This window comes from Vanessa cardui, chromosome 9 (genome assembly GCF_905220365.1).
Source record: "Vanessa cardui chromosome 9, ilVanCard2.1, whole genome shotgun sequence".
Lineage (NCBI taxonomy): Eukaryota > Metazoa > Arthropoda > Insecta > Lepidoptera > Nymphalidae > Vanessa > Vanessa cardui.
Window position 1 is genome coordinate 14,512,424 of NC_061131.1, and position 26,966 is coordinate 14,539,389.

The following is a 26,966-nucleotide window of genomic DNA, read 5'->3' on the forward strand; positions in this document are numbered from 1 at the left end:
CGACTTGTCTGAAAGAACAGTGAGGGCTATTCAAGATATATATTTATACTGCAATTTTTATTATTTGGCTTAGTCTTGATACTTTTATAAAATTTGTATTAGACTTTGCACATTTATAGTGTTCTTATAATGTGTGTGAGCCTGCAAATGTCTTATTACTGACTAAAGTCTCTTTTTATAAGGGAATTTTTAAAGCTCATTCTATCATACTGAAAATGCAAGTTCGTTCATTCGTCGTTTGAAGGTTTCCTCGCGATATTTTTCTTTGTTGTTGCATGGGTTAAATTGTTAACACAAATTAAGTACATAACAATTTAGAAATTCTTGCTTCGATTCGAAACCGTTATTTACAAATATAAACGAATTTTTCTAAACATTAGGAATTCGTTTACAATAAATAATTCGTTATAGCACTTAATCCGGGCTAAGACTGCTTGCATTGTGATCATTTTTTTTTTATCATATATGATTCAGTTCGTATTTAGTTATAATATAGAGAATCGATAGAGAGGGAGAGAGAGAGATCTACGAAGATATAGATATATGTGAAAAGCCATGACTTGTAAAAATTACCCCATTTTCTTCAAGAAAATTTAATATATTTTCTCACCTGACGTAGCGCGTTGATGTTACAATCACTAAAGTCTGAAACTGATCTAGTAGAAAGCATCGAGACGCAAGTCTGAAATATGATGTTTTCTAGATTTCGTCTGCGGTCTAGTCTAGACAAATCGCCTAGTTAGACGAATGGAGGTGTTCGGATCATATGGGATATTGGATGAGCTAGGTGTGCGGGGATGTGGAAAATTTTTAAGACGTAGCAGTACATTGTGTGTGAACAATCTATATCAAGTGATTTATTTTGTTACTTCATTCGTTTGAACTTCATTTATAATTATCATGATAATAATATGGCATTGTATCATAGCCGACTACTAAAGTAAGTATTTCAAATATATATTTGTAGAGATATCAGAAATATACATACATTCTCAGTAGAAAGTAGAAAAAAGTTTTAAGTAACAGGCTGTTAATGTTTAAATGATATCACCATAGCTGGTACTGGCGCCTTGTATAATTTGTGTATTATCCAGGTACATATATGACAATATAACATATATATAAAATCAGCAGTACCTAGTAATATTTATTGTGTTTCGTTTTAAGGCAGGTAACTTGATTGTTAATGTTGGCGATGCGTTGGCGATTATGAGCAGTGATAACCACATCCAATTATAAATAATAAATAAATAAAAACATCAACAATAAAATTATTTACATACATTAGTTATACTAGCCAAATAGTTTACAAATATGTCTTGAACCTGTTACAGTGAAGTTAGTCGGCTTTTCGAAGTATCGGGCGTTCCTCGCAGTTGATAAACTCAATTTGTCATCTCGGAAACCGCGTTTAGCTATTGAAAGGCATTATAAAGTTCGGTATTAGAAATATAGTTCAGCTTAGATGTCGAACTAGCTCGTATATTTAAATTTATTTTTTTTAACAGTCAAACCTTCGTAGAGGTGTTTTATGAGAAATATTTTTATTAACAGGAAAGCACTCGAATATTGAATCTTAAAAAAAATATAAGTAGTAAATTTATATTTGTATAAATATAATTTTAGCACAAAGAAAAAAAAAACCTGCTTGTATCGCTGTGGACCATTGATGAGATCGTTCTTCTGCAGTCAATCCGGTTTAATACATAATCCCGGTTTCCTGGATTAAAATTATGAGACCACCTAAAACTAACAGTTTAACGTCTATGTAATCGAGTAACTTGTAAATATTTTTTTTTATGTAAAATGGTTTATCTTAAATTTTTTTCCGGTTTTACGGGATACGTTGCCATCAATTATGATGGTCGGCAAGAATGCGTCACACTTGTACATTATATTTCATGTGTTGTTGAAAATAATCACTATGTCTACAAGTAAATAGAAGAACACACACATGTGTAATTATTACAAATGTTTATCTCGTTTTCTTAAAAGCTAAAGTAGTGTGCGTGTGGTTGTGTGTTTAGAATAAGGTCATATAATTATTATTTTTCATATTTCGAACGAAGTCTACACCATAACAGATAATAATTAAAAGTATTCCACGATAAGTCTATTTAGTTTTGTAATATTCGTGGGAGCGAATGGTCGAGGCACTTAATTCTGGCCAAGTAGGAATCTTGGCACGGCCGCCAAGCTCTGTAACTTAACCTGAGCTGACCTGAAACTTGGTAACGAGTTTCACTTATTTGTTTGGAAACTTCTGATTAAAGTTATTTTATCAGATTGCTCATCGTGGTTTGATCTTAGACTTGGTTTTAAAGTAAGATTTGTAGGTCGGGATGAAAGATTTTATGAGTTTTTTAATATATTTCAGTAGATGGGAAGTAGTAATGCACTAGTTCCTGACGCTTGCAATGAATTCGTAATAATTGTTCGATGAATATTTGTAACTCGAGTATGTAAAGATTAAGATTAAAGGCACAAATAAAAATGGAAATATATGTATGACTTTCTGTCTGATCTTTAGTTAAAAAAAGCATGAAAAAATTGCATCGGCCGGGAATCGAACCCGGGCCGCCCGCGTGGCAGGCGAGCATTCTACCACTGAACCACCGATGCTTGATATCTGCATACGTATTTATGACATATATTGTAAAAAAATATTTATAAAAATAATAAATGTGATCCTATTTATTTTAATAGTAATTTAATAGATATTGAAATACTTTTCATTTTGTTTCAAGGTAATTAAAAAAAATTGAAATAAATTACAATGTTAAGTAAAAAAATAGTATGGAACTATGTAGGTTAAAAAAAAATGAAATACCTTAAGATACGTTGATTAAAAAATTAAACATGTGTTTAAACACGCTACTCTATTCGATGGTTCCGTAAATGATCTTTCGTAAGACATCTCAACGCAATAAATAATAAAGACATACATAAATACAATTAAAAAATACAACCTCAATCAATAACATATATGAATCAAACGAAACATATATTCTTCTCAATGTCTTCACTTAGGAGGCATGATATATGCACGAGTGTATGTGCCACTTAATTGCAGTCCCTATATCTGATCCAACGGCTCTATGTGTTAGATAGAAAAAAAAATCCAGTCCAATATTTGTACAAAAGAAAAATTACTTTCTATTAGTTCAATTCCAAATTTGAATTCACGACTTCAGGGCATATAGCCTTATAATCTAGCTTCATACATACGAGGCATTTATTTATACACAGCGATGATTTGAAATATAACAAAATACAAACAACAAAGGCAACTGATTTACAAAATGGAATCATTCGAGGGGTCAGAGTAACATCGCAGCTAACCTTAGTTTAATGCGTCCCGCGGGCCCTCTTGTCCTGAAGCTGGATTCCTCCACTTGCACGTTTACAGTATCTTATTAACCTGAGGTTATAAACGCTTGATTAGTTTGCTACAAACAACTCGCTCTAAAGCCTTGGAGACTTTTGGTTGCTATGACTTTGAGTACTAACAATTATTTATACTAGAGTGTAAAAACTTTTCCGATGTAGATGTATATTCTGTTGTATCACGGAGGATCCGTTTGCTAAAAATCAAAATGACTTCAAATGCCATATAATCTCTAAATGGCTTCAATCAAATAATACAAATAATATTCAATTTACATGAACATTTTTTTTTTGAGCTGAGATGGCCCAGTGTTTAGAACGCATGCGTATTAATCGATGATTTCGGGTTTAAACCAGGCAAGCACTGGTATATACATATATATGTGTGCTTAATTTGTGTTTATAATTCATCTCGTGCTCGGCGGTGAAGGAAAACATCGTGAGGAAACCTGCATGTGTCTAATTTCATCGAAATTCTGCCACATGTGCATTCCACCAGCCCGCATTGGAACAGCGTGGTGGAATATGTTCCAAACCCTCTCCTTAATGGAAGAGGAGGCCTTAGCCCAGCAGTAGGTAATTTACAGGCTTACTTTACTTTTTTAATTTATTTTTGAGTGCAATAGTGTTATACTGTAGGAATTGTGTATTTCACCCGAGGAATGCTGATAATCGCCTTGCGGTAACACATTATATATATGAGTGTAGTATTATGATTTTATAATAATTACTACAGTTGACTTCTAACCAGAATATATAACATACATATATAATTGTATTTCACTAACATGAATATTGTAAATATTGTAAAGAGTAACTGAGTTTCTTATCGGTTCTTCTCAGTAGAATCTACTTTCCGAACCGGTGGTAGCTTCACTTAATATACTTGTTAAATGACGGTTCAAAAGTGCTTGTAGAAGCCTACTTGAATAAAGTATATTTTGATTTTGATTTATAGTCAGCCTCACATAAATCTCTAATCTCGCGATCGAAGTATTTTGATGTGCATTTTAAATTTGTTCTATAAACGTGTTAACTAAAAGCCTGTTCAAATCATTGGCAGCAGGAGATAGGGCCACGTCAAAAATTCCAGTGTCTTACATTAATTATACCCAACAAAGTATATAACTAAAATTACAGTAAAATTTATATTTATTATATGTTTATTTACAATTTTGACGTACTCCGTATTTACGAGTTCTGCTACCAAACAGAAATTCGTTGGCCAATAATGACGAGTGAGCCAGTGTAGTTTAAGGAACAAGAAATATATTACAGGCATTTCAGTTATCAAGTTGACGTTACAAGTGGCTTATTTTTTAGAAACTAGTGTATTTCGGTCTCTTGCCATCAGATGCCCATTTGCCTGTCTCTCGAATATGCTTTAGAATAAATTAGAAAGAAAGGTGACGATCTTTTTTCTCTTTCTCGAGTATATCAGGTGTTGAAAACCGATAGCCGGCCAATATAGTACGTGAGGGCGGTCAGTAATCCGTTTAGTTGCTGTTACCGGTAAATCATTTGTAAGCCCTTATACCTGACCGGAATTTTTATACGAATTTTGGACCAAATCTTATCCTATTGAGTTTATTGTGAGAGAAATGATGCTGTGTTTGAAAATATTTTGGTAACTTTTTTATTTTTAGTATACAAAAATATTTATATACATTTGAATTAAAATATATATTATTAGGATAATTCCGAAGAACATTACTAATTACTTAGAAAGTAGTAGTTACTAAATCTCACAGTTTCACGAAAAAAAAACATAAACAAATAATATATATTTATTTATACTGTTCATTAAAAAAAATATTTTAATATATTTAATATTTAGTCACGATTATCACGTCTATAAGCTGCAATATAAAAATAAAAAAGAGATTGCATCGGCCGGGAATCGAACCCGGGCCGCCCGCGTGGCAGGCGAGCATTCTACCACTGAACCACCGATGCTCGTACTAGATTTACAAAATTTACTTTCTGTATTGAGCAGTCGATGAGAATATCAATAGAAAGTGTTTGAATTAAGGATGAGTACATTATCACATTCTTGCGTAATAATATGCGCGTACGCATGCGTACTTACCGACTTTGATTAAAGGGGCGGTGCGATCGTGCTCTTTTATTGTTAGATAACGTCATTCAATATTAATTTGAATTCTTTGTATTGTTAATTATAAATTGAATACGAAGTTTTAAGAATACCTGATTGAGCAAAAATATTGCTGTGGTCTCATACACACATTGAGAAAAACGTCTGAACAGATATCGATCGTAAATTATATTATATATACGAAAGTGAGTTCGTATGTTTGTTACGTTTAAGTGCTCAAGTGATTATCATAGTGTTTCGTACATATCGTCATAGTTATACATATATTCTCCTATAGAAAGGATATGGGTCCCCTTTCCCTACGCGAACTGGGTCTATATTGGTAACATAAAAGAGCAAAATAAATAATAACATTAATAATACTTTCAAATATCTACATTGATATAATGAAGAGATAAAATTAGCTGATTGTATGTAATCTCCGGAACTTATGATACAATTATATTTTTTATCACTGGTAGTAAGTTTCAGTGCCTAAGTGCTATGTGATTGTTAATTAACAGCACCATGTGAAGTCGGACTGGGTCATTAGTATATAATATAAAGGTTTGTCCGTGGAATTATATTAGAGTCGAGATGGCCCAGTGGTTAGAACGCGTGCATCTTAACCGATGATTGCGGGTTCAAGTCCAGGCAAGCACCGCTGATTCATGTGCTTAATTTGTTTTTATAATTCATCTCGTGCTCAGCGGTGAAGGAAAACATCGTGAGGAAGGTGCATGTGACAAATTTCATAGAAATTCTGCCACATGTGTATTCCACCAATCCGCATTGGAACAGCGTGGTGGAATATGTTCAAAACCTTCTCCTCAAAGGGTGAGGAGGCCTTTAGCCAAGCAGTGGGAATTTACAGGCTGTTGTTGTTGTTGTTGTTGTCCGTGGAATTTAGGAGCAATAACACACCAAGTTCAAGTGATGACTTTTTGACTGCGGTTTTACATTTCATTTGATTTCGTCAATTTCATTAGTTTAACCTAATTGTATTTTTTCGTGTAATTCAGTTTTCGCTATTAAATTCAATAAATAACTCTATAGTTGTCGCTAAACAGGCTTCAATTTGTTTGTATAGACAGTTTCTTAATTATATATATATATATTAATTTAAATAATTGTATTAACTAACATGACTGTATTTTTTTTTAATGTTGAAAAAGAGTAACTACTGAGTTTCTTGCCGGTTCTTTTCGGTAGAATCTACTTTCCGGACCGGTGGTATCTTCACTTAATTGTTGTTTGATCGAGTAATTAAGATTGACTTTTTGCTGGATGTGACCTAGTTATTAAATAGTTATATATAATTAATCATAAAGATTTATTTATAAAAAAAATGAAATAAAAGAGTTATTTCAAAATATATTGTTATTTAAGATGAATCAACATTTGATTGTTAAGATAAAATTCGTTCTTTGTTATAATATAATTTTAGCTGTAGCTTAGTGTTGTACAGAAAAGTCTATGTTCTTTCTTGAAAGTTAAACTTGCAGTTTATCAAAATTTCATCGAATGCGGCTCAATGGTTTGGCCGTGCAAAATAACAGACAGAGTTAATGTAAAATATATAATATTATTACAGATCATAGCATAACTACGCTAAATAAAACCACAATATTAACAGTATTTTTTCCACGTGTGAATTCTAATAGAACCTTATGCAAACAACACTATCTTACTATGTTTAATCAATATTTATTTGTATAATTGATTAATGAATGATAAAAACATAGAACTTGTGTTAATTCAAATGTTCACAGGCGGCTAGTTCACGTTAAATGCCATGTGTTATCAATATCCCCTTCAATAGACTTCGTCAGAGTGTCAATCGTCTAACGTTCTGTAATTTTTCATACTAAAAGTCATGAATGTACTAAGTTAATTTATATAGTTGATGTGGCATTAATTAGAAATCAGTTTTTGTATTTATTTTTAAGTAATTTTAATTAGAGGTATGTTAAGATGACTTGGCATATTTATTAATATCAGTAGTTTTTGTTGCAAAATTTGGTTGTACGTAGGATCGTGAGGAAACCTACATATACGATAATCCCGCTACATGTGTAATTGAGCATTGGCGGAAAGTGGACCTTTGCCCAGCAAAGGGACTTTAACAGGGGCTATAGAAGCATGTGAAGTAAAAAAGAAACTTTGAAATAAAACTAGTTATAACGGATTTGAATCGCGTATATTAATTATTTTTAACATCCCGACGTTTCGAGCACTCTACAGCGTTCGTGGTCGCGGGATACGCGATTCAAATCCGTTATAACTAGTTTTATTTCAATGTCTAATAATCGCAAAAATTTAAGACAACATTAAAAGAAACTTTGTTATTGATACATACTAAACAAATAACGACTATTTAATTTTCACGTATAATGTTGTGTCGCTAAAGGAACAAAATTATGTACGACCAGTACAAATTGCAAGATATTTACGACAATTTAGGCTGATCAATCTATATTATTATTATTATATTATAAATGATTTATTAATGAGTATATGATCGATAGCACAACTTGGCAATGAAACGATCGCCTCCTGGCTATTTCATTTAACATTAAATTGTTTATATAATATATGTGACAAACAAAAAAAACTCGCTGAGTTTCTTTCTCCGGTTCTTCTCAGGTCAGTGTATTTTCTTTTCCGAACCAGTGGTAGTGTTTCAATTGACCATCAATAAGAAAGTGTAATGCTTCTATATTGAATAAAGTTATTTGAGTTTGAGTTTATAAATGTGAAAGTAACTCTGTTTGTTTGTCTCTCTGTCTGTCGCTCTTTCCGTTGAATCGAATTCTATGAAAATTTGTATGAAGCGAACTTGAACTCCGAGAAAGAACATAGGCTAATTTTTGTCTGACACATGACACCCAAAACCCTAAAAAGTGAGCGAATACATGAGCCACAATTAGCAAAACATAATCAATTTTTAATATATTAAGATTCATTTTTTTACAAAACTTGATGACATTACTTGGATTAATATCCAAGTAATGTCATCAAGTTTTTTTTTACCTTCTCCATTGGAATAATTCACGTATAATTCGTGGTCCAGAGTTGCTTCGTCACGTCACGTCACGTCACGGCGCTCGTCGGTGACGTGTTTACACCGGTTACAGAGTTAGTTCGAGCACGGCACTAATGGTTCCTCTGAAAAATGATTTCGTTTTATGAATTTTTATTAGGCCTATCTTTACTTTGACGTGCTATTAAGTTTACATTGAAAATTGCTTTAGAGGGTTATTAATGTAACAATTTTTGTGTATTTAGCAAGCTATTTACTACCAGGCTTATCTGCTTTTTTTAATAGTGTATGTAGGCAGACTAGCAAATAGAAATTCTTATAGAAGTGTTTACATTGGCGGTGAAATATTATAGATTCCTTACATCGGCTTTTTCTTTGTGGTAGGGCTTTGTGCAAGCCCGTCTGGGTAGGTACCACCCACTCATCAGTTATTCTACCGCCAAATGACAGTACTCAGTATTGTTGTGTTCCGATTTGAAGGTGAGTGAGCCAGTGTAACTGCGAGCACAAGGGACATAACATCTTAGTTCCGAAGGTTGGTGGCACATTGACGATGTAAGGAATAGTTAATATTTCTTACAGCGTCATTGTCTATGGGTGATGGGGACCACTTACCATCAGGTGGCTCATATGCTCGTCCGCCAACTTATAACATAAAAAAAATCGGCAATGAGCTGATTACCTTGGGAACTAAGATGTGATGTCCCTTGTACTCATACATGTTTTATCCCATTACAATACTATATGGCTTAAAACCGAAATTTGCATGACAACATTTTTACAATTGTTTTTTTTATTTTAAACGTTGCTTGTTAATTTATGTTGTTTGGAGGGATTGCAACTCTTACTGAATGTTGTCTTACTGAAACTTTTTTTTATAACGATTTATGTATTATTGCGTTCATTTGTGCGTGGTGTGGATATATAGCAGTCACTTATGTGTATCTTATAGTGCCAAAGTCTATGAGAGAATTGACTTAGTACCTTTTTCAAATAGGATAACAATTTCGTCATTTTAGTATTTAGTACAACTGTCATATAATATGTCCATTTAAAGAATCAATAGAAAACAAAATAATTCTGATATAAAAATGAGTGAGCTCACATATAATCACAAATGAAAACCTGAATTCATCAATTGAATGATTCAAATGTCAATATAAAAGAGAGAATGTCGTCAGCGTTAGGTCGACAAATCGTTGGAGCTGCGAGGTGAAAACAGCTGGAAAATGGAGGCTTAGATTTATTGCAACGGCCTTTATACGCCGAGTGATTGATTCTGTGAACTGAATGACTATGAATTTTAAAATACGACTTTCGATATTAATTTTTTGTTGATTTTGATTCGGAATGTTCTTGTATTGTTTTGTTATCAACATAATTTGTGATAGTGCTTACGATAAGATAAGTTTTGTATTAATTTTACACATAATTTGTTTAGCGAAATTGTTTTTAATTAACATTTGCTAAAAGTTAGCAAGACCCACTACTGGGCTAAGGCCTTCCTTTCTTTTGTAGAGATAGATTGGGCCTTACTTAATTTCAAGAACTCAAATTTTATGTTTATAAATAAAAGACATTTCATATGATTATTTTAAATAAAATTAAGAAATTGCCTCAAGAAGAAAACGAAATTTATATGAAGAAAGAAAATTTAGTATATTTTAATTTTATCAAGAACTAATTTAAGCCGCGGTTTTACTCGCGCGAAATTTATTAAAGTTCATAGTGCACTTACACCTTACATTTGATCCCTTGGAACACAAGATTTTACCATATCAAATTTCATCAATATCTCTTCAGTAACACACAGACAGAGCTACGTTTGCATTTATAATATATAACATAGTATATTTATAATATATATGTAATATGTATGTTTTATCTTCGTATATTAAACATTGAAAGTTTATTCAAAGACGAGATGTATGTTTCGCAAATTGAAACTGCAGTGCGAGGTGAAAACAGTCGGGAAATGGCTTGAAAGCCTGCGATTTATTACAGGCCTTTATACGCAGAGTGATCGATCCCTCTGCTGACTGACGATGAACTGCGTTATTGCGGCGTATTTTAATTCACGATTTTTATATTAAATATTTTTATTAGATTCGCGTTACCAAGATTCCACCGAACTCTACGAATTTAGATATATATTATTAATACGAATAACTAAGTGTGAAGTAAAATAAAGACATAGTTTGATTTGATAGAACGTTCGTTACGACTATATAGGTGGCTGGGTCATCAGTCATCACGCCGTGTACTGTTAAGCATATATGAGTCGGTTTCGAGCTTAAGGCAGACGACGTTTTATATAGAAGTCCCATTGAGTTTCTATCGCAGATTTCTATAGTATTATGTATTTTTTTTATTAGATGAGCAATGAATATAATACAAAATAAAAATTTAGACTTGGATTTTTGTTTTCAAGGAGTAATTGACACATTATTAATTGGATATTGAAGTATGTTTTGAATTGATTAATCGATGTAAGTAACGTAATCGATATGGAACCAAAAACACAATAAGCATAATCGTCCAATTTTGTCTGTTTTCATGCGCCATGTGCATATTAAAAAACATGCCATTAATTTATTATTAATTTAAATAAAATTAAGCTATATAAGATATATTCTTTCTGACTGAACTAAATGTATTTGACATTGAATTTCATTTAAAAAGGGTTCATCAGTTTAGAATGAAATAAAATTAAACCAAACCTGTCATACGTTTCGAAATTTCTAAAAATCTTTTGAATAAGCGCGAAGTTTCGCGGGAGATCTACTAGTTTTGGTTTAATTATTAAATGGAAGTGTATTAGTTTACTTAATGTATTATATGGAGTATAGTATCGATTGATAGTATAGTATGATTGGAGTCTTGTGTATTTTTCACGTGAAAAATCACCTCGTATTGTTTAGACAAGTGAAAGCGACGGTGGAACAGCCAAAACAGCTGTTTTAGTAGTTGTTATAATATTTGCTATTCGGTCAAGTTCGTTTATTCTTATTAAATTTGTTCAAACAACCACGCATATTATTTTTTACTTTTCATGTATGTCATCGTAAATTTATATTAGGTGGATAATTGCCATTATATTTATTCTGTATAAACATCAAAGACTAAATTTTGCCTTACTGTCTTTACAGATTTAATGGCTTTAAAATATTTCATGTGATATTTACTGCATAAAAATAATTCATAAAAAATACTGCATAAAAATAATTCATAAAAAACAATCAAGAACTAAACAAAATAAATTTTCTTCCATCCAGGCTTCACAAGTTACACTCGAGCTTCGATATTAGATTCAACAAAAAAAAAAACAAAGACAATCAACCTTAAAAACTGCTCCCATTAAAATCAAATGGTGATAAACAATCGCGTCAGCGTGTAAAAGAACAGGGGAAGAGAGACGGCTCAGTGATATTGATGGTGTCGATAAATGCAAACTTGGAGCATTCAATTAATCGCTAAGTATCGCTGATAAACGACTGGTCAATGTCGATCGAGAGCATCGAATTTAAAGATAGACGATACCGGGCGAACTTCATATTAATATATAATTTAGTACTGAGTTATCCAGTTCCCACATGGCACATTGACGATGTAACGAATATTTAATATTTCTTACAGTGTCATTGTCTATGGGTGATGATGACTACTTACCATCAGGTGGCTCATATGCTCGTCCGTCAACCTATAACTTAAAAAAAAAAACTTTTTTAAGGTATTGCGTGTGATAGCGCCTTTTATTTAAACGTTGTAATCAAATAAATTATTATGTTTTCTACTATGTAATTTGCTTCTGTGATGTTAAATAATATTAAATTAAATCGTCACGAATCGACTCGAATCGAATGGCTCTAGGTGATTTCTTTGTTTGAAAACAAAAATTGACAAAAAAAAAACAAAACCGCTAAGTTTGTTTCCTCGGTTCTTCTCAGTTCTGGGTATTTTCTTTAACAGTTTTTAATTTGACAATCAATAAGTCTAATGCTTCTATATTTGATAAATAATTTGATTCGAAATCAATTGTAATATTATTCTGCATTATTTAACATAATTAATAATAACAACATTTAAATTTAAAGTCACATAATCTCTCTAATTAATATCAGATTATCAGAACAGAGGATTGACGTGATCTATAATTTAAAAGCTCTTTAATAGATCTGTAGGAAATTAATGGTGAAAAAAATCAAAACTAAATGAGTTCTCGATATCGGCATTATGTTTGATAAAATAAATTATATTTTAGACAGGAGCAATAATTTATAAACGTTATTGTTTAAAAGTGGAAATTATGAGCAGCTCTTAATATATCTTAAACGAAAGCGTTCATCGCGATAGCTGCAATTGAAAAACGAAACGGAGGCGTCCGAAGGTTTTTAAAAAGAATAATGGTCGTGAATAGCTTTTAAAGGTGGTGCGAGACAAATGGTGGTGTCGACGCGTTCGCCGCTCTGAGCGATGGTTTCTGTTGCCCAATGAAATGTTGCTTTGTACCCCTTCGGGGATATCTTGCTTTACGTGTTTCGTTTGGAATTGTTTTCGTTTGCATTTTTTTGAATTGTTCGATTTGTTTTTAATGATTTGTCATGTTTTGTTTTTATTTGTTTCATCTAACGGATTAATAATTAATATTTTTTTATACGTATTAAGTATAACATCAAAACATCTTTCATAATACGAGATTAAGGGAAAAATTTAATGTAAAGGTACCATTTGGCATGGAACTCTACATTTAAAAAAAAAATCAAATCTTCAAATTTCTTCATATTAAATAAGCTAGTCAGTAAGAAGGAATCTTAAAAGAAAAATCTCTTGTGTACTAAGTTTATTCTGCAATCTTTGCACTAGTTCAAGTTGACTCCTACAAGTTAAAAGGTTGCTAAGTTCGAACAGGTAAAGGGCAGTGAAGTGAGAGAGATAGTAACTTTACTTGAATTTGTTCTCAATTGCTGAACTATGGGGGAGATTTTCTTTTTAATGTTGTGTTTTGTTATAACTGTATGTCTTTATAAAGTTTTGTATATAATTCGGCTGTTTTGAAAACAGCTGTATGATATAGCTTCGGCGGTCTAATATTAAATAAAGTAAAATGTAACGTCAATTTCGTTAAAGAGAAAATCAAATCAAAATCCTGTATTCTATAAAGATGCATCACACTTACTTACTGATTGTGATATTAAAAATAAACGTTTTTATTTAAATTTAGGTTTCTTAATATTCAATACAACAAAAAATGGATAGGCGATAGTTCCCAAGGTGAACTCATGACCTCAACTGTCACCGTATTTAAACCTCTTAGAAAAAAACCAATTATCTCATTACGATTTGCGAATCGAAAACTCAGTAAAAATAATTGAATGACACTTAAGATGAATACAGACTTGACACTGATTAAAAATGTGTTTGAATCAGAAAATTCAAACACATACTTCAAATCACATTGAATTGAAATTATTACGATAAAGACTTGTCAAAACTATACGAGATTTTTTTATTCTATTTAATTATCCGATCATCTCTTTAGCCTTCTTACAGTGGAGGTTTAATTGTTACCTAAGACTAAAAAGTTTATCTCTAATTTTATTTGGAAAATAAGCAGTATTTATCACACATTGATTTTAGTATACGAGAGATTATCGACTAATTGAACTTTTCATTTTTTATAGATTACATACAAATGTGGAAGAAACACAAACTATATAAACATACATACATATAAATAGATAAGGTATTTTTAAAGCATGTGTTTTAAAAATACCTATACAATTATATAAAAATTGAAATAAAAATATAATTATAAAGTATAAATTATACATATTTTCATTAAAATTAAATACTTTGATATTTTACGCTTAAATAAAATAATAAATAATAAGAAATATTGGACAACATCACGTACATTACTTTGATCCCAATGTAAGTAGCTAAAGCACGTGTGTTATGGAAAATCAGAAGTAACCCAAGACAACAAATAAAACTAATGAACTTTTTCTACATCGACTCGACCGGGAATCGAACCCGGGACCTCAGAGTGGCGTACTCATGAAAACCGGTGTGTGTGTTGACCATAGAGGTACTCGAATAAAAATTTGGAATAGCATGAAACAATTATCTATTCAGTAGAAATCATTGATTTAAGATAATAAATAAATATCATCAAGAACAGTGCAAATAGGTATTAGTTAAAATAAGTTGAATAAATATATTTATAAATCTAGTTTAATATTATAAATGTGAAACAAAACCTGTCCATTCGTCTGTCGCTTTTTCACGGCCAAACTAATGAACCGAATTTGATGAAATTTCGTGTGAAGCAAACTTGAACTTCAAGGACGGACGTGGGTTACGTTTTTGTCTAACACATGACAAGCAACTCCCTAAAACGTGAGCGAAGCCGCGGCGATAACTAGTGTACTATAAAACGCGATAGAACAAACTCGCGCCTTGGAAATGCTTTTTAACTTAGTCGTACTATATTTATTCTTTTACTTAATTTAAACATGTGTTTCGCTTCGGTAAATTCGTTAAGGGTTATTTTTTTTAGTTCTTTCAGTGGCTGTCGGGTTTTGTTAATTGGAAAACCTGTAGTCCGTCGTCATGCGCAAGAAGTTGAAAAAATGTAATTTAGAATTTAGATTTTAGATCTGATACAATATGTTTGATTGAATGTTGGGGGTAAAACCCGGAATATCAATACTGAAATTAAATAAAAATACAATAATTATAAAGTTACAATTCCAGAATGCAATGAGGTATATATTATATTTATATGATATATGCTTCTTGCAAAGCCAGATCAAGTCGCTACTTCGACTACATAATGTAAATTAAGCCATTTATTTAGTTTTTTATTTTATTTAAATACAGAATTCTTATTAATCAGTTATAATATTTACGGTGTTTCTTGATTGAGTGAATCTGAAAATATGCATGTATGTTCGCTTTGTTAGGTAAAGAAAGAAGTATTTATAATGTTTTATTTACGTAAAGGAGTATCTTTAATAAGAGTAAGAGAGAGTCGTCTCTCTTTTATTATCTGGTATACGTATACCTCTGTAGTACATAGTGCTGTTTGTAATAAAACTTTTTAACACACCTACCTATTTACCCACGTGTAAAGACACATTAGTAAAAAATAACCTTCAAATGTATTATAACAAAGATTTTCTACAACCACATGTGTTTATAAATAAAGTAGTACGAAGCGATAAGGTTCATAAATAAAGCTCAGTACACACATTGGAAACACCAAAGACAGTAAAATATAATCGTAATTTAATTTCAGTTCACGCGACCAATATAAAACAGATCTGTGAAGGAATTAATACCCAATCACCGTTGTTCCCGTTCGAGAACAATTACCTATCTGGTTTTATTGAAAGTAATAAAAGGGGATTAGGGATTCAATAACTTCAGCTGATAAAAGTTTGAGAGCACCTGCCCCGAATTTACGAGCAACCCTTTCGAAGTTAGCTAATAATTATCTGGTCTGTTGACTACAGGTCTAATATTGATGTTTTCAGCTCTATTGGAAATTGTTGTATCGCGTTCTGATTGGTTAATTATATTGATGTGTAGTTTTTGTATGGTCACTGCTGCATTAGTATAGTGGCTAGCTAATAAGCCTAAGTTTTTTGATCACTGAGTTGAAAACCGGAGTAAGTTCATTTTTAATTGCATTTATTAATAATACATATATTATTTTAACGATATATTGCCCATATTTTGTCGATGGTATTGCCCTGGAATTTTCTTCGTTTATCGTGTTCCAAAACTGTTGTAATTAAAAAAAAAAAACTTATGATGAAAGCATAGAGTATTTGTTTTCATTAAGCGAAAAAAAAAACGCTTATACTTACTGAGTCAACATTTAAACAATATCGTTTGAAATCACAAAGTACGTATTAATATTAAAGTGCAATATTTTATACAATAAAACTGTAAACATCGTCAGCGTTCCCTCGTGAATGCAAAGCAATCCACGGAACGAATAGAGTGCAGTCTCAGCACGATTCAGGAACACCTGAGTTACTGTTCCACTTGTTTATATCCTCCCACAGGAGTTGCAAGAACTTTTAAAATGTACGTTTGGGAACATTCTGTTTAGATATCTCTGTATCGTTTAGTTATACGTTTTGAAATTGTAAAGAATTGTTTATACAATGTTATATTTTGTTTTGCGCTACTGTATTTAAGTAGTAAAGTAGCTTAGTTTCTTTTTAATCATTTTAACGTGAGCATTTTGATAAAAAAAGCTATATGTAGTGCTCTTGGAAGGCTACTCGAATAAAGGTATTGTTTTTAATTATACTGAATTTAAAAAGAATAACGAAATTAAATTAAAATATGGCTACCAGGTCAAAGCAATTTGATCATCGAGGATCGTTGAGTTACTTAACACAATAAAATATAACTTAAAAGAAAGAGTAAGGATCACATCTTAATGTACTTTACATAATATGTTAATAATCTAATAGTAGGAGGCAAACGTAGTGTAGGACATCCTCAGGCACGGTGGAGTGACGATATATGCAAGGCGGCAGGCATGAGCTGGATGCGAGTACCCGGAGAAAGACCACAGTTGCGTGCACTTGGAAAGGCCTATGTCATGAGCAGTGGACAAAAACGGGCTGATGATGTGATGTGATGGTGATGTGAATCTAATAAATCCCCTAATACATTAATTTATTTCATATCAAGTCATAACAAATAAGTCGTAGAAATATAATAAATGCCATTAACAAAAAACGAAACATTTTCTAAACTAGAAAACAATTGTTTGTTCAATCACCAAAATCCGTAGCCATTTATTTCCGAAGCATCGGAAATCGTTTAGCTCACCTGCCCGCATTGTTTGCTCGGAAAAGAATAAAACGGGGAAAAAAATGTCCGCGTCCAATCAATCGGGACGAAATAAGAAAAAATGATTGGATTCACCTCACGTTCGGACGGGAAAAAATTGTTGGTCTTTTTGCTAGCCGCTGTGTGTATTTGTGAAATTACTGATGTCAGATTTGCGCTTTACGGTCGACCGCGGCTGGTGTTCGTTGTGGTTAAATGTTTGGCTTATTGTGTTGTTCTGCTAGCTGCGTATATTTCTTCTCTCTTGTAAAGTATTATAAATAAATTACCTTTATCCTACTCCTCGATTAAGACTTTTTATTAAGAAAAATTCGGAGCTCAACAATGTTTCTCCATTAATGCCTTTTGATAGATACAGAAATGGTAGATCTCATATATGCTAGCAGATAAATATTTTTTGGGGTTTGAATTATCAACCTTTAAACTTCGTTTAAGGTCAACGTGTTTTTGACAGCAAATTGTTTGTATTTTCCAAAACCAAACAGCGCTAATTGGTATGATTGGTTTCTAGGGTTGAAAGTGTTAAGAGTTAGAAACAGCACAAGAAATTAATTGACCACAGCATCTTAAAATTGTCGTCGGCGCTTCAGCTGCATAAAGACTCGTATTTCTTGAAGTAACATTTATAAGTGAACATGGTCATTTACTATTACCTATGTTTATATAGTACTAATATTAAAAAGGCCTATCAAACTATATCTGTCTGTGAATTTCGTCTTGACCAATTGCTGAACCAAATTTTATCAAATTTGGTTAGAAGCAAACGACTAGGGTAATTTTACTTTGTAATGCTTAATATAACGAATGCTCAAAAAGAATTATAATACACGTATTATTTGTGAATAATTTAAATTTATAGCATTAATACATCTGTGTTTGTCTTTTTAAATGAGTTGCGTTATTTTAAATTTCGAATTGAATTCCGGTGAATAAACACAATTGGCAGATAAATCTTTAGCGGTCATAAATCAACGCAATTGCCCCGAAGCAAAGTTCGAATCGAGGTGGGTAATGAAAACTAGAAACTTTGATGTATCTGTTAGGAAAGTTGAAATCGATTTCAGTTTCACATGACCGAAGGTGACCGGTGATTCACTAGAGTGACTTCGAAGTTTAGATGAGGGAATCTTGGGAAATAAGATTGTGATTGTTGTTTCAAACCAGGAATAAAGAGTTTTGCCTGTGATAGAAACGAAAAATATAAAATCCTTGTGATGGTGTTATTTATAATCCTAGGTGCACAGGATTGTTTGATGTGAGCTGAGGTCCGCGTCCTGTGCTCTACATGTCAGAATATTTGTGGGCGTGACTAGCTTCAAGTCCGTCCTTCGAAACTTATCTTCATCCACAGGAGAAAGGAAGCAGGACTATATCTTCTTCGATTGTGAAAGAATTTTAATGTTGTTTATTATTGAATAAGTTGTATTCGGAAAATCGTCTTATAAAATGTAAATAATTCTTTGGATGCTAATTGTATTTGAGTTGTGTATTCAGAAGAAATAAAAAAAATTCAGCTCTCGTCACTATAACTTATATATATACATTAAAGGTAAACTGAAAGATCCTGTTACAAATTTTTGGACGATCAATAAAGTTTTTTTTAATAAAATTAAACATTTGATGGTTTTTTCTGTGAATTCCTAGAATATTCGATCGTTCATATTGTGATAAAAATAGTGAAAAGTACTACACCAGAGAAGTTTATGGGTTCACTAAAAAGATATGCGTGAAACCAATGGCCACAACAATAAAAATAGTGCCCTTTAAAAATAATTACGATGTCTGTGCACCCACCTATTGGGTAATATTATAACCAAGGTTTCTCTTAGAGCTTTAATGAATGCTCTTATTGACAATAAAGTCATTAAAAGCGTTCATTATAGTTCTGTGTTCCAAATAATCGGCCCTCGAAATATGAATAAAGGATTCTTCGAGATAATGTTTAAATGTTGTCTGAGTACATATAAGATATTTTTACGCAGAAAAAAAATTAAAGTAAGATGATATTGGATCACAAGAACCTCATAACGACGAACGCGAGGTGAGACGTCTACAATCCTCAAAGGATAAAATTTTAATTAGAGCGAACCCATTCAAGTTATTACACTGGCAGCTCCATTAAACTTGCAAGACTAAGTTACCTATCGCTTACTATTTCTCTGATAAGACAGAGAGCATTTTAAAAGAAATCTTGCAACATACGAATAGCCTTATCTTGTGCCTAAAAGATTGATCGTGTTATTATTGACTTGTGACCAGTTTTTGAAATTTAATCAGATTCTTTAGTTAAAATGTTTTTAATCTTAAATACAATATATAGTACTTTGATCTTTATATGCCTATAGTATATAATCCTTTCCTATAGTAATTTAAAAACCAGTTGTTCAATAGATACATAGTATGAAAGTATAGATCATCTTGGGGAGGTTACTGTTGATTTTATAGATGTTCCACCGCCAATAGGGCATACTCACTACTCAGTATTGTTGTATCCCAGTTGGAATTGTTATCGAGCCAGTGTAACTGCAGGCACAAGGGACACAACATCTTAGCTCCCAAGGTTGGGTGTGCGATGTAAGGAATCTTTAATATTTCTTACAGTGCCAGTGTTTATGGTCGGAGGTGACCATTTGTCATCAGATGTCCGATTTACCCGTCCCACCCGTTACATAAAATAAATAAGTTTTTGCATTAAATTGTCACGAGATAATGAATCAAGAAGTGAATGATGCTTGTATTGGAAATGTTTTTTTTTTAGAGATTCACGTGTTCAGTCTCCGATGTCAACTAACGGTATAACAATCATCGATAGTACGAAAAAAGCCTTAACGAGTCGAAGAATGCCAATTCTCTAGTGTGTATCGAACTTTATGATAAAAAAGTCGCGTCACGTCGCCGAGCGCGGAAGGTGAGGGGTTGCAATAAAAATGTATAGAGGGATTTGTAAGAGAAATAAACTCCATATTCTGACCAGCGGCCGCCGCATCGCCAATTAATGAATTATTACGCCGAGCGAATTGCAATAAGCTGTATAAAAATCATGACCAAGTCGTAACGTTTGTGACGAATTTCTTCTGACAAATGGGTATATTTAAAAAAAAATGGAAATCTTGCTAAATATATACGTTTTTACGTTTCATGTTTAAAAACGGAAACTAATAGAATTTTAGTTTTCTAACTATATGTTATCATTGAATAACTAAATTTGTTTTTATCAGACAGATCAGCGAATTGGCCTACTTATGTCGAAGACATCACCACTGTTTTGAAAGTAAATCTTACCTTATAAAATCATTGCGCAACTTTTGTCCCATTCTTCAAACCGGAACCCAGTGACACAAACTATTTTTGTCATAATTTACTATTATTACGTGATAAGTGCGAGTAAATATGGTTGCAGGTCGGCATACTTCTAAGATTATCTCGCCGGTTTTTCTCCAGCCTGAGTCGGTTATTTCTGACACATTAGACGACTTTTGACGTTCAATAAAAATGGCTTTGAGTTGTCTCTTAAAGTGTTCTTGATATTTGTTAAGTCTCATCTTCCTTATATATGTTAGGCCTTTCTCTAGTCATGATATTGTTGAAATATCATCTGATTCCACTTATAAATGTTTTTCGAACTGCAACAGATTTTATCCGTCATGCAAGATAAATGTAATCTCTTCCATTTTACTTATTAAAGGAATTATCTGAAATATCACAATATAAATATATGAACATAAGTTGTATGTCGTTTGGCTTTCGGCGGGACGTCAGATTAACTGTTTTGTTCATTAAAGCGGATAAGCGGGCAGGGGCGGATGGTCAGGTGAGGAGGAGGCTCGTGTCCAATTTAAGGGATTTATTTTAAAATCCCATCGCGGCTTATGTTTAATTTGCTTTCATATTTCATGCGCTCGAAGAGGTTTTTTTTTTCAATGTGTATAAGTTCAGTCTCCTTGATCCCGATATCGTTTTATATTGGTAGTCAAGGTCTAAATGTGGATCGACCTATTGTGCACTAGTGTGGTATATGTGTGTTGTTGCTTTTATTATTTTGAAGTGTGGCGTAGGATCCCAGACTAGGTGCTGGCTAGACAAATTTCCTAACTCTCCTATTTACTACCTGCAAAAAAAAAAAATTTAGAACATTAGATATATAGTCTTAAAAGAATACAAAGTACGTCCTAAATTGTGGCAAATGGCAATACTTCTAAAATTGTATATTTACAAACACTTCTGTATTTCATAAAAAATGTATAAATACAACAGTTTTGATTTAAGTTTAATATTACATATTTTATAAAGTGTCATGTAACATATATGTACGTATAAAGTTGTTTTCGACTAGATCTATTTTTCAAATTTCTCTTTCTATTTAAAAAACGTATTTATGACACGAATTATAAATGTAAAAGTACTGTACTGTAAAATGGTATACGGTTATAAATGCTTTTATAAAGAATTCATATCCATTCCAATAAAGGTCATTTTCGTTTGAACAATGATATTTTTGAATTGCAGCCGTATCAGCACAACTCACGGTGGATTCTTAGGTGAATCAATCAATGTCTCAACGTATCAATCCTCGATCCTTCATGCAGGTCTGTGATCCCTACCTTTATCTGTGAGATTATGATACTGGGAAGAATTTTAATGGTATTTTATGTGTATGTCTGGGAGTAATGATGTTCTTACGGATCTTTATTGAATAATATTTATATTTTTACTTGAAAAAGGCAAGAATAGTCATTTTATTTAATAGATTGTATTGAAAGATACTAGGGAAATTCTTAATCACTAAAACTGCTTACATTCTTGTTTGCCTTCTTGGACGTGATCGGAGAGACTATAGAACGTTTTCACATTTCCATCAGGCTTCTACACTGTCGTGGTCAATTCAGCAGTTCCCTCCTCAGCACTAATTCTTCTTATTCCTTACTAAAGCTCTATCACGACCCAGCATAAGTTTTTATAATTAGAAGGAAGATTAGAATCAGTAATTCCGCAAGGATAATGAAAAATTGTCCTTTTTGAAATCTTGAATGAAATGTTAAACTGCTTGATTTATGCGTTCTATTATATTGTATAATTTTGCTTTTGTATCTATACTAGTAATCGCTCGCAGCTGCGCTCGCTTTTAAGGGTGTCGGTTGTCATGTGTCAGGCAAAAAAGTAGCCTATGTCCATTCTTGGAGTTCAAGTTTGCTTGATACCAAATTTCATGACATTCAGTTCAGAGGTTTGCTCGTGAAAGAGCGACAGACAGATTGAGTTACTTTCACATTTATAATATTCATATAAACATATGTTTAAATATAATATTTACATTATAAACAATTGTATTCGGCCAATTCAAGTATCAGGTTTTTTATGTGTGAAGAGAAAATAAAAGGGTTCGAAAAGTTAAATTAAAAACATTACGGAAACATTCAACGTCCACGCGATGGAGATTGTGGGCATCGCAGCTTGATTTAATTAATAATTGTAAAACGCTTCTTCAGTTAAAATAAAAGCGTGTAACATTCCTCTCGTCATTTCGCGGTTGTTAATTCTTCGGCGTTGTTTAGCGGCGGTGAATTAACGAGATTATCAGAGGGGAGTCTCGCTACAAACTTCGAAGCTATCTTTTGAATAATTCAGTACAGTTGATAAGCCCGAAACAGGTAGCGTCTTTTTAGTTATTTACCGAAAAGTTATTTGTGTTAATTAATAATTAATAGTTAGTTATTTTGGTCATTGTTCATAACATTGCCTTAATCATGAACATTCTCGATGGGGAAACTCTGTATATTTCTTTTTGGATCTTAAATCAAGTTATCAGCTTTTTAATAGAATAGGTAGCGTATGAGTCGGTTTATAAATAATATATTAGTTGGGATATATATTTTGTCGTTTTACACGTCTAGTATTATCTAGTTACTAACAATGTAATGATTAAATATCCTGTAACTTTTTTAACTATTTACACTGACTCACTCACTCTATCCTTATTATAATCACCAGCTAAATGTTATCTATTGCTGGACGTAGAACTTTACACCTATATTTCGCATATAGATAAGACCTATTACATTCTTTAGATACTTTCAAACTCGATAATATCTTAACATTTAGTGTGCCAATAGAACGACTGATGAGCCAGTTGTATTTTTCTATAAGACCCGATCTTGAACTCGAAAATCACGAACATGATCGTGAAATGTCAGAATATGAAATGCGAATGTTCATATTTATTATAAAACAATAGTAAATACGTATCAAAATTTCGTATCAACGTAAGTTTTTGACATTCTAATGTGTGAGATGCGAAGTGAATGCTTGATATAAAGTACAGGGAAATCGATCTCTTTTTCATCTCATTCTCATTTAACGTGGTCAAGAAACAATACAAGTGTGTTTGCTATAGGTAGTCTAATTGAATCGATTCGTTCCTCACTGAAGAGTTCGCGTCTTACAGCGGGCGTCTCGAGCCAATATAAATGTAAATGTCCCGAAGTACTGCTGGCCATCTGGGCAAAGATTATAAATATGTTATATACGGATATAAACATGATATTTTTTATTTTTAGAGGTTAATGGCAACAACAATATTTCTTTTCTTCTTACTACTTATAAACTCCTACAAAGCTGAATGTGCAGCTTTACCTGTATGAAGTTATTAAACTACCTTTCGAACAAACATGGTCACACCGTTTTTGTTCGAAAGGTAGTTTAATACCTCATTGTACCTACCCTCAAAGGTGATTTTATATAAACTGTGCTCTTCCCTGGAACTCAAACTACGTATCAAAATATTTCATATCGTTTCATTCCATTTTGTTTTTATTGCATCAAAATCATTTGTATCTATTAAAGTTATAACAACTTGAAGTTTACGGACATATATCTCGCAAAAATTAAAATTAAAAAGCCTTGTATTTTAAGAATATAATTGTCATTTGGCTTTTTGTTAATATTGTTAAGTTTTAGAAATTTTCTTCTTATTCCATTTAAAGTACACTACTAGATTTAGGAGGGTATTTTTTAATATTGCTAAATAAAAATGCATATTGATTTAATAATATTTTCACAATGATTTCACAAAAATCGTGTTACATATAATTTTAAATAATTATTGTTAAAGACGCTATCAATTATTTAGATTAAAGAAGCTATCAATTATATAAAGATCTTGTACACACGTCATGTATGCTCAAAGTAGCGTATCAACTGATTTATTAAACAAACGTCACATCTTCCTGCTCTCCTCATATTCTTTGATCACATATCGGCGACGTGCGTTCCGAATCACAAGAGCTCTCATGCATAAAGAAGCCGACCGCGGCGCATCACGCCACCTGCACGTCAGGCCATTGAATATTTCATTCGTTTCAGCTTTACACACCAGTTACCATGAATCGGGAAATATAATTATTAATAGGCTCACACTTATTACAGATATATTTTTGTACCACATTTATAAGTACATTTGCAATGTACGATGGCAAAATTAAGCTATTTTTAAAGTTACTTTACAAATTCCTTAGTTTTATTTGTATAAGTAACTAGCTGTGCCTGCAACCTAAGTTACTTAATTAAGCTAGTTATTACAACAGCTTTGTGCCAATGAAATTCTCGTCATAACCAGTCCAGCCCTTCCAAAGATTAGTCGGAACAGACAGACAGACAAATAGACTAAAAATTGAAAAACGTATTATTTTGGTACAGGTACCGTGTATACATACGTATTTAGTAAAAGCTGTTATATTAATATGTCAAGAAGAATAGATAAGATTTTATTATAATTATGTATAGATAGTATGTGTAAATAAAGATAAAAATGTTGAAAGGTCTAAGACCAATACCGTTGGATTTAATATTGTAACGCCTGCAAAATTATTATAGCAAAAAATAATAACAAAACCTTTGCTAAATCAAAACGTAATTATGCAGTTTGAAACAATAGTATCTGAATCGTTCAAGATTTTTCAATAACAATTAAAAACATTACCAGTAAGGGTCGCTGTAATATAAAACTTGGAGTTTGGATCGCATTTTTAATTTACGTCGAATTTCAGAGAATAAAACGCCAAACTCTCCGAGATTCCACCTGACCCGAGGAAGTTTTTCAGTTTTAATGAATACTTTATTCAATCGGCGAACTTGCGAAGTTTTCATGATTTTTATATAGCGAAGTTTCGTCCGCATTACCTATGCATTGTCTCTCGGCGCAGTACACGTATTTAATTTTACAAGGGAAGCGACATCTGTTTAAAAGTTCGGTACAATGTTTTGAATAAATTGAATTAGTTTTATTTAGGGGTTACAGTTCAATTTTCTTTTATGGCTGCTTCATTATAATGTACCTTACGTTTATTGTAATATTTTATGTTATAAAGTATATTATTTTGTACAAAAATACGTTTTGTTACGTTTTATTCCCTAAAACAAGCGACCCGCCTCAGCTTCGCACGGGAGCAATACTGATACTAAACATACTACATATTTAAATAAAACTAGTTATAACGGATTTGAATCACGTATATTAATTATTTTTTACATCCCGACGTTTCGAGCACTTTACAGCGTTCGTGGTCGCGGGTAGACTGTGACTGTGTGTGTACTACAATTTTTTTTATTTACGACATCACATCAGAAACTTCGAAAATTATCAGCGTTATTTTACTGTATTGTCCATATATTATATAGAAAAACCTTCTTGTCGCAAGTATTTAAAAAAAAAAATCTAATCAAAATCCATAGGGACAGACAACAGTAAGCGACTTTGTGTTATAGGTACTAACTACTATGTAATCTCTAAAATGTATGTAAGTATCATTTTTTCAAATAAAGAATAACCATTTTACAAACTCGTTCATTCTTGAGCAAACCAAACACTTTGAAAGGTAAATGCTTTTTCAAATAATGTACATAAATAAAACAGTACAGTGTATATTTTTTAAATCATCAAATCGACTTATTTTATCCTTGCTATCTCTGTTAGCAATCGAGAGTTCTCGCAAAAGAAGCTACTTACGAAATATTTATTAGCTTAATAGTAATCGAAAGGTCGAGATGGCCCAGTAGTTAGAACGTGTGCATCTTAACCGATGATTGCGGGTTCAAACCCAGGCAAGCACCGCTGTTTCATGTGCTTAATTTGTCTTCATAATTCATCTCGTGCTCTGCGGTGAAGGAAAACATCGTGAGGAAACCTGCATGTGACAAATTTCATAGAAATTCTGCCACGTGTGTATTCCACCAACCCGCATTGGAACAGCGTGGTGGAATATGTTCTAAACCTTCTCCTCAAAGGGAGAGGAGGCCTTTAGCCCAGCAGTGGGAATCTACAGGCTGCTGTTGTTGTTTGTTGTAATAGTAATCAAGTGAAAATGGGCCTAGGATCCCGAATTATTCTTTCAATTATTATCACATGGAATACGTCAACTCTTATATCGTTTTAATGTTTAACTGTTACTATTCCATGAATCTTCTCAGGATATCTACACGTTCGTACATCTATCTGTAAACAGCCATCTTTTCATTACATGGAGATCCGAGAGATCATTGTTTTTTCACGCTTTTAATCTGAACCTATCG

The 26,966-nt window shown here is 32.4% G+C and overlaps 2 non-coding genes across 2 annotated transcripts; both read right to left on the minus strand.

The window, feature by feature from the left end:
• Positions 1-2,551: 2,551 nt before the first annotated feature.
• Positions 2,552-2,622, minus strand: Trnag-gcc. The gene has a single exon. It is a non-coding gene; the product is annotated as a tRNA-Gly (tRNA).
• A 2,650-nt stretch (positions 2,623-5,272) lies between these two features.
• Trnag-gcc lies at positions 5,273-5,343 on the minus strand. The gene has a single exon. It is a non-coding gene; the product is annotated as a tRNA-Gly (tRNA).
• Positions 5,344-26,966: the final 21,623 nt, after the last annotated feature.